At 39.2% G+C, this 8,789-nt stretch overlaps 1 long non-coding RNA gene across 1 annotated transcript; it reads left to right on the top strand.

The window, feature by feature from the left end:
• Positions 1-211: 211 nt before the first annotated feature.
• LOC103518871 lies at positions 212-889 on the top strand. The gene is made up of 3 exons (XR_541874.2): positions 212-316; positions 546-622; positions 858-889. It is a non-coding gene; the product is annotated as an uncharacterized LOC103518871 (long non-coding RNA).
• Positions 890-8,789: the final 7,900 nt, after the last annotated feature.

An 8,789-nucleotide genomic window follows, 5' to 3' on the forward strand; every position in this document is an offset into this window, starting at 1 on the left:
TGCCAGAATGAGACTGAAAAGTCCCTTTACTCCCGCAGTCTAAACAAGGTCTTATATATTTCATAGGTAAAGTTTACAGATAAGTTTATAAACCTTGCTTAACTTAAAAAAAAGAGCGAGTTTATCAAAAATAGACCTTTACCTCAATTGCAACAATGTAAGGATTTCCTGCAATCTAATTGGTTCAACCCCTTATTATATTCTTGGTCCTCAGATTCATATTACATTCTAACCACCCCCAGGCTACACAACAAGTCCATCCAAATTTATCCAAACCGGACAGTCGGGTTAAAGTTTTCCTGGACTCCATCAACTGGTAAGTTCGAAGTACCTACTGGATATTGATTTTTGTTCAGCTTGTACAAAAAAGTGGCGTAGTTTGAAATGATATGATAATTAATTTGTTACCTTTGTTATTTGTAGCATGTAGTAGCCATTGTAGCCTACTGCTGTGACTTATAGCTATAGGGACTTTTCAGTCCTAATCGAGCAGTAACTGCTTATAAACTGTTTACAAACACTTATTCTGTTTCATATGGTTTCAGATGAGTTTTGCAGATTTGATCTTTTCTATTGGCACAACATAGAACAAGGCAGCCCTTGCCATATTAAACTTAGTAAGGTAAGATCCACTCGACCGCTTTCTTCTTCGCCTTTTGCCTTCACGTCGTCAGCCGCTCAATCAGCCTTATGTTGATTGCTTTTAGGTTTATATTTTGGCTACAGATTTTATGAGTAGATGCCTTTGAAACTCAACCTATGCTATTTCTTTAGCAAGGGACTTTGGGTTTCTTTTCCTTCTGTGTCAAGTGTCATGCAAATAGTCCTACTAGATACTAGTTTACTATTGTTTTCAGCCTGATGTGGACAACTCCTATGAAGTACGGGACCTATATTTGAAAAAAAGTATGCCTGAAGATAACGGAAAAGAAAACAGTCATTTGATTTACTGGATCCCTTCATTAAATCATAAGTAAGTCGGTATACCTGTTCGTTGGGAACATAGTTGAGTTAGGTAGATAAGTAGCTAAACATACTCGGATATGTTGAGTTCATTCATTAAACAGTAAAATCTTCCGAGACAGTTATTAAAGAAGCGAGTAGGTAACTCTACCAGGTAGGTTGGTATTACAAGGAAAGAAAAAAAAATGCCATTATTATTATTATTATTATTCTCATTCAAGTTATTATTTAGATTTAGACTTTCTTGAATCTCTATCTTTTTTCTCTTATTCTCTTTCAATTTTTTCTTCACTTCCTCTTCTCTCTGCCTTCCACACTTTGTATTTTTTTTTCTCTCTCTCTCTATCTCTCGCTCTTTCTCTCCATTTTTCTTCATCTCTCTCTAATTTTTCCCCCTTTTTTTATTCTCGCTAATGATAACCTACCAGTTCTGGATAAAAAAAAAAAAAAAGAGCGTGTGTGTGTTTTCTCTCTTTTATATCAGGAAGAAAGAAGGAAAGAAAGAGTGAGACGGAGAGAAGGAGAGAGAGAGAGAGAGAGAGAGAGAGAGAAGGAAGTTCTTTTCTCTTGTACACAGGAGATAAAATTAATTTTGTAAAACAAAGAAATAGGATTGACAAAAAAATTGTGTAGGTACCATAAAAAAAAAAAAAAAAAAAAAAAAAAAAAAAGGATTGAAAAAAAAATTGTGTAGGTACCAAAAAAAAAAAAAAAAAAAAAAATCAAGCACGTTCAAACGAAAATAAAGAGAAAAAAAGGGGGAAGAGGGGAGAGAGAGAGAGAAATATGTCAATAATAATATAGCGCTCAGAAAAAAGTTCACAAGTTAAAAGAATTATTGGAAATGATTAGGACAGTCAGTGGTGACCAAAATGTGGATAAGGGGGGAAGATAAAGAAAGTATACAGTACTGTAGAACTCCGTTTCCCACTATCCGTTCAGGCTCCAGTCACACTACGTTCAATTGCTTCAAGACTGCTTATACTTTGCATCAGGTTTTGAAATTTGAATACCTACTCCTATTAATTTAATCTTTTTTAATCTTTAGTAAGAATTCTTGGATTGTAATTGACTGGAGTCGGACCTGTATAATATTTGACAGATCCTTGAACGTACTGTGAAACAGTGACGGGAGCGTGATTTGAACGGATAGTGGTAATCGGGCTTTAGAGCTGTGTGCCTAAGTCGCCAGTAAAAAATGTTTGACTGTAAATCTGTGTCCACACATAGTCGACGGAGTGAAGAGGTGAATCTAGTGTACGGTTTCAGGCGACATCGATCGACGGCATCAATTATGTTTGGACACAGCTGGAACTGATAGTGGGAATCAGGCTTTAATCCTACCTCGGTGGTGTAGTGGTCAAGACGCTTGCCTGGTAAACAGGAGGGCGTGGGTTCGATCCCAGTCGAGGTATGGAATTTTATCCTCATTTTATTTGAGAATTTGACCACACGATAATGGATCTCTAAGGGTTAGGTGGTAGAGAACGCCTCCGGCGTCAACCTCGCCTAGTGGTTGCCTTCCACTCAAGAGTCTATTATTACGTATCATTATTATTGTATGATCGCCAGTAAAAATTCTTTGACTGAATCTTGACCCCCATTGTCCACACAAAACCACCTCTAGTACACTCGCTACACAGTACACCAGTTTAGGTCACACTTTTTTACTTTCTATATTTTTCCTGTACACATTCTTCGCCTTTTCATTATAGCTTCCTGTCAAATACAGTTCTGTGAGCTCGTTATATTGTTCTATACCTACAGCCAACGTGCTTCTATACAGGGTGTTTATAAAATACTGCTCGTGGAAAACATTGCTCAATTGCTCTAGAAACACCTTGAGAATTTGAGTAAACTCTGTTTTTTGACCTCTTTTCACGAGAAAACGGCTCGGCCGATTTTGATGAAATTTTTGTGGTTGTTAAGAAGAGTACTGAGGCTGACATAGGTTACTTTATATTTGTCAAATTCTATCCTGATTCAAAGGACGGGTCAAGCACCTGCCTCGGTGGTGTAGTGGTCAAGGCGCTCGCCTGGTAAACAGGAGGGCGTGGGTTCAATCCCAGCCGAGGTATGGAATTTTACCCTCAATATAATTTGAGAATTTGACCACAATAATAGTAGTAGCCTACTGCTGGAGTAAAGGACTTTTCAGTCCTATGCGAGCAGTATAAATAAGCACTATTATTATTATTATTATTATCCCAAGGTTATTTCTGGGAACGGCTGGCTGTCTCTTATCCTGTCCTCATTTTCTCTTCTATTTCGGGACGATATGGACTTCGTTGTTAAAATTTTCTCAAACTTTTTTTAAAAAAAATTTTTGTTTCGTCACTTTATCTACCTTGTATAATAGGTGTAGGTAGGTAGGTGGGGAAGGTACTTGACAATTGGTAGGTAATAAAGGAATTTCTGCAGGACATTCAAAGGACGTTAACGTTAATATGACTACCTATGTCATATCATTATTCCGATATATATCCCAGCTGTCCTGATGTTATGTTCCCTTGAAATATTTTGTTCGAAGGGAATATTCGATAACTTCAAGCTATACAAGGTTTATTTCTCTCTGTCTCTTTCTCCCTATATCTCTCTTTCTCTCTCTCTCTCTCTCTGTCTGTCATCTCTCTGTCTCTCTCTCTTCATATCACTTTTACCTTTTTCTTTCTCTCTCTCTTTCTCTCCAACTCCATCTCTCTCTCTCTCTCTCACTTTCCCTCACTTTATCTCTCCACCTCCTTTTCTCTCTCTCTCTGTCATTATGTTCATTTCCCTCTATGTCCATCTCAGTTTCTAACTCTTTCTCTCCCTCTTCTGATCGAGGTCCTTTATCCTTTGACGGTCTGGGTGTGAGTAGCTGGCATAATAGACTTATAGGTATCCATTTTCATCAGTTGTTCTGAAGATGGCCATAGTAGTGGTCGAAATATATCAACTCGTCTGTCCTTTTATCTATAGTCTTGTTTTTTAACGTCTATTATAAAGAAAGGATATCTGCCATACCCCGGGTGATGGTCTCCAGTCACGTTTAATTGGCTCGTCCTGAACCGCAGTCAACCATCATGAGAACTTGTGCTTGTTCTTTAAAGCAGAGAGAATCCTTCGAGAACTGTCAGCTAGCTAGGCTGGTTAGGGTTAGCTGTTCTCCTCCCTGTATATAGTCCCACAGCTAGACACTAGTCTACTCTCTGTTAAACGTCCCCTAGTCAGACATACCTGTACTTGTAGTGGATACATACCCACTAAAAGCAGAGTAGCTCCATGAAGAAAGGTATGATCATACCGTTAAATTTGCAATCTGTGTACAAATGTGTACCTACGTACATACTTACGTAGCACGTAGCATAAAAAACTGATTGAAATAAAAACACCAAAAAAAAGCTAAACCTAAAATGCAAGGTATACCTATCTTGAAAAGTTTTGACCAATAAAATAAAAATAGGCTGGCATAATAGACTTATAGGTATCCATTTTTAATGGATACCTATAAGTCTTCCTATATTATGCCTCATTTATATTCAGCCCTCTCTCCTGCTACTCGTACTGCCGTATTTACTTCTCTCTTTACTGCTTGAGAAGTGAAGGCAGAAGTTGTGTGTTTAAATTCAGCTCACTTCCCTTCCTAAACTACTTCTCCAAGCTGCCCTGGTCATTGCTCATCAGTTTCAAACACACAACGCAAATGATTCGGAGCTGAATGTAAACGCCTTCCTGCCCCTTCACTTCTCCTCGTCATGCCGGTCCTTTGACTCGTACACAATAAGGGGAGCACAGGGCAGGAGCAGTGGCAGTAGAAGTGGCGAGGCGAGTGAGGTGTTTACATTCTTGTCATGCCCAATTCCCTGCCCACTTTCCTGCTCATTGCCACAGAAGTGAGCTGAATGTAAATGAGGCATTAGAAAGGGGTAAAGGGACTTTTCAGACTCATCTGAGCAATAATTTTATAAACAAGGTATCTAACTGTAGCACACCTATATTAATTCTATTATGGTTTACATAAACATTCGAATGTTTCCCCGTGTTTCCGTTCGTACAATACGTACACAGTCTCATTTCGCACAATATACCGTGTGTTCCAACAGTTGTAGACCGACCAGTATAAGAACTGAACAATTTGGCATTTTAACAATCCGTAAATTTCCAGGGGTCAACTTCCGTGATGTCGTGAAATTCCTTTTTAATTTGAGGGACAAGAGATATTGTAAAATGAGGGAGTTATAAAAATTAAATACCTACCTACTTTTTTCAGTGGACTACTTACTCAGTCAATGAGTCAGATCCTAAATAATATCACTTTTTACCTCCCTATTGGGTTTAGAGAGTTAGAATCTCACCCCTCGACTGAGCGGTCCACAGAAAAAAGTAGGTAGGTACGTATTTTTTATTTTGCCTTATTTTATATGACTATGACTATTTATTCTTAAGAGAGAGGCGAAACTCGAGTCGGTTTCGGAAAATCTCTAAGAACCCTAATGAACTAATCATATGAAATGAGGTAAGCAATTAACTATCTATTTTGGGTGTCTAATATGAATCTAATTAACAATAATTCCCCTAGGTCCCCCCCTCTTCCCAAGGGGATCTTTTTCTGGGATCACCTTGTAGTTTTTATTTCAAAATATCGGGGATTATTCCCGTTATCCGTTTCCCATGGTATAAAATATTGTTGTTCCAATTCGACATTGATAAATAACTTTATCCATTCAGGGTTAGGTGGCAGAGACTGTCGGATTTGTAAAAGGAAATGAAGGCAGATAAATGCACCTGGAAAAGGTTCGTCTACGTGGGTGGATCCCAAAGTATATATTTCAGGTGAGTTGGTTCCCGGCAAAAAAGCTCATGTTATGAATTTTATTGGTTCCCTTCAGAGGGACAAAATGCACTTCCTATAGAGGTACAAATACAAACCGAATTGATAGTGTAGAAATTAACTGGACTGGAGTTAGAACGTTAAATTCACAGCGTTCGAACAAAAGGACTTTCCTGATTTTTTTATTCTCTCCCATCCCTAATTCTCCTCCTTTTCCTTCTTCTCCTTCTCATCCTTTTTCTCCTCCTCCTACTCTTCCTTATATTCTGAACACTCTATTCCATGTTCCAGATTTTCTTCTTTCTACCCTACTTAGGTACCTACCTACCTACAATTTTTCTCGCATTATTTTTTTCGCTCTATTATGAAATTTAATTACGAGCCTCTTCGGTCCCGATGGTTCTTTTCTATTAGGTAGGTTTGATAGAGGGAACTGTAACTGCTATGGTCTTATCGTCCCGAAGTCGAAGAGAGAAGGAAGAGAGGATAGGAGAAAACCAGCCTCTCCGTGAACGAACATTATCCGTTCAGGATAAAATCCGCCCCGGGCGGGAATCGAACCCGCGGCATAGCGCTTACAAGATAGACGTGCTACTAACCAAGATAATTGGGCTGAAAAAAGATTTGGTTATAGGTATTTTTGAGGTTTTGAAGCTCTACCTTCCGTTTATCGAGTTTTTTTTTACCTACTTTTTTCAAGAGTTAATAGAAATACAAATAAGACTGTAATGTAAGGTTTTGCTAGTTTTTCAAAGGTTTTCTTCTCCAATACTTACCTACCTATTTGTTGTGAAGCGCGAAGTTATCATTATTATTATTATTATTATTATTATTATTATTATTACTCTTACAAAATGACATTAATGCTATAGTTACCTGGTGTACTAGTAACTCAATGAAAGTTAACATTGATAAAATTGTTGTTGTATCTTCCATTTGCCCCCCTCTTAATACGGCCCTGAAATACACCAATGTAGGTATTACAACAATATAAACATTGCAATGTCGGTAAAATTATAGGGTGTCCAAAAGTTTTCATTTATTTTTTCTTCTAAAACTGCATCTTTTATTCAGATTTTAAACCCAACGGAGAATCCCTGTAAACTGACAGGTTTTGCGGATCCCAATGAATCACTCAGTTAAGTTCGATTCCCGCCCGGGGCGGATTTTATCCTAGGTTCGTTCTCGGAACGACTGGCTTTCTCCTATCCTGTCTTCTCCTCGGGACGGTAAGACCTTAGCAGTTACAGGTGGCTCTATCAAGCTTTTTCTTTTCTTTTTTTATTTACCTAAAAATAAACAAAGATTATTTCAATAACATTTGGACACCTTGTATAAAAAAATACTGTCGATAGAAACAAAACATTAGCCCATCAGCAGCTGTCAGTAGGAAATAGAGGTATTAGGAGGGATGAAGGGACTTTGGTGAAGGCTAGGTAGAACTGAATATATAGGAGGTTTAGTGAGAAAAACGTTTGAACCTACCTAGCAGCTAGCTCCCTACTTACCAGGGCATCTGCCTAGTAAGCTCCAAGTCGGGCGGCGATTGGATTCCCGCCCTGGGCGGATTTCTCTTTTTTTGTCCCTTCTTCTCCTCCTTTTCTTCCTAATAATTCTTCCCATATTTTTTTTTCTCCTCCCTCTTCTTGTTCTCCTCCTCTTTCGCTTCTTTTTTTTCTCTTTTTTTTTCGTCTGTCTCTTCCTCCTTCTCCTTTTCTTTCTCTTCTCTTTCTCCTTCTTCTTCTTCTAGGTCATTTCTCTTCAAACGTTTCAAAGTCAATTACCCGTCTCCGTGTGTGATAGAATCAAATCCCTCCCCCCCATTCTCTCCTCCCTCTCACGCTGTCCATCTTCTCTACCTTCTCCACTCCCTCCTCCCTTACAAGATGTCCATCTTCCCTCCCTCCCAAACACAAGCTCGAAATTTCACAAAAACCTTCGAAAAATACATTTCAAGGAGAGATACAGGGAGGAGGAGAGAGAGGGGGAGGAGGGAGAGAGGAAGAGGAAGTTCAGGAGGAGGAAGAGGAGGAGGCGAAGTAAAAAGAGGAGGTGGAGGAGAGAGAGGGGGAGGAGGGAGAGAGGAAGAGGAAGTTCAGGAGGAGGAGGAGGAGGAAGAGGAGGTGGAGGAGAGAGAGGGGGAGGAGGGAGAGAGGAAGAGGAAGTTCAGGAGGAGGCGAAGTAAAAAGAGGAGGTGGAGGGAGAGAGGAAGAGGAAGTTCAGGAGGAGGAGGAGGAGGAAGAGGAGGAGGCGAAGTAGAAAGAGGAGGTGGAGGAGATTCGAAAAATATTTCTTCCTCCTGTTTCTTCTTATTCTCTCTTAGTTCTCCTTTTTCCCATTCTCCTTTCTTTTTCACCTTCCCTTTTCCCTCTTCCCTCTCCTCCTTCTCTTTGTAATCCTTCTTCTCTCTTCCTCCTCCTCCATAGTAAAAAATGTCGAAGAAAAAGGTGGAGGAGAGACAGAGAGGCGAAGAAGGAGGTCAATGATGGACAGATGATGAGAAGGGGAGGGAGGGTTAAGTAGGGGGGGGGGAAAGAAGGAAGGAGGAGAGAACGGAGAAGGAGAGGTAATGTGTATTTCGAAGGATTTTCATGTTACAAACACGTTTTCGACCTACGCAGACATTAAGACATAGGCTCTGGTCACGAGAGAGAGAGAGAGAAAGAGAGAGAGAGAAAGAGAGAGAGAGAAAGAGAGAGAGAGAGAGAAAGAGAGAGAGAGAAAGAGGTTACTTTGATATTTTTGCAGACGATCTTAAAATCGGTCGTCATGTTGCCAGTGCTGATGAATCACGACTCTTACAAAATGACATTAATGCTATAGTTACCTGGTGTACTAGTAACTCAATGAAAGTTAACATTGATAAAATTGTTGTTGTATCTTATACTAGGAAACATAACACTGAATTCTATAACTATGCAATTAACGGCACGCCTATTGATAGGAAATTCATTCACTTGGTTTTAGGAGTGTTCTTTGACTTAAAACTCAATTTTGACCATCAAATAGAGAG

This window comes from Diaphorina citri, unplaced genomic scaffold (genome assembly GCF_000475195.1).
Source record: "Diaphorina citri unplaced genomic scaffold, Diaci psyllid genome assembly version 1.1 scaffold2406, whole genome shotgun sequence".
NCBI classification, from domain to species: Eukaryota; Metazoa; Arthropoda; class Insecta; order Hemiptera; family Psyllidae; genus Diaphorina; species Diaphorina citri.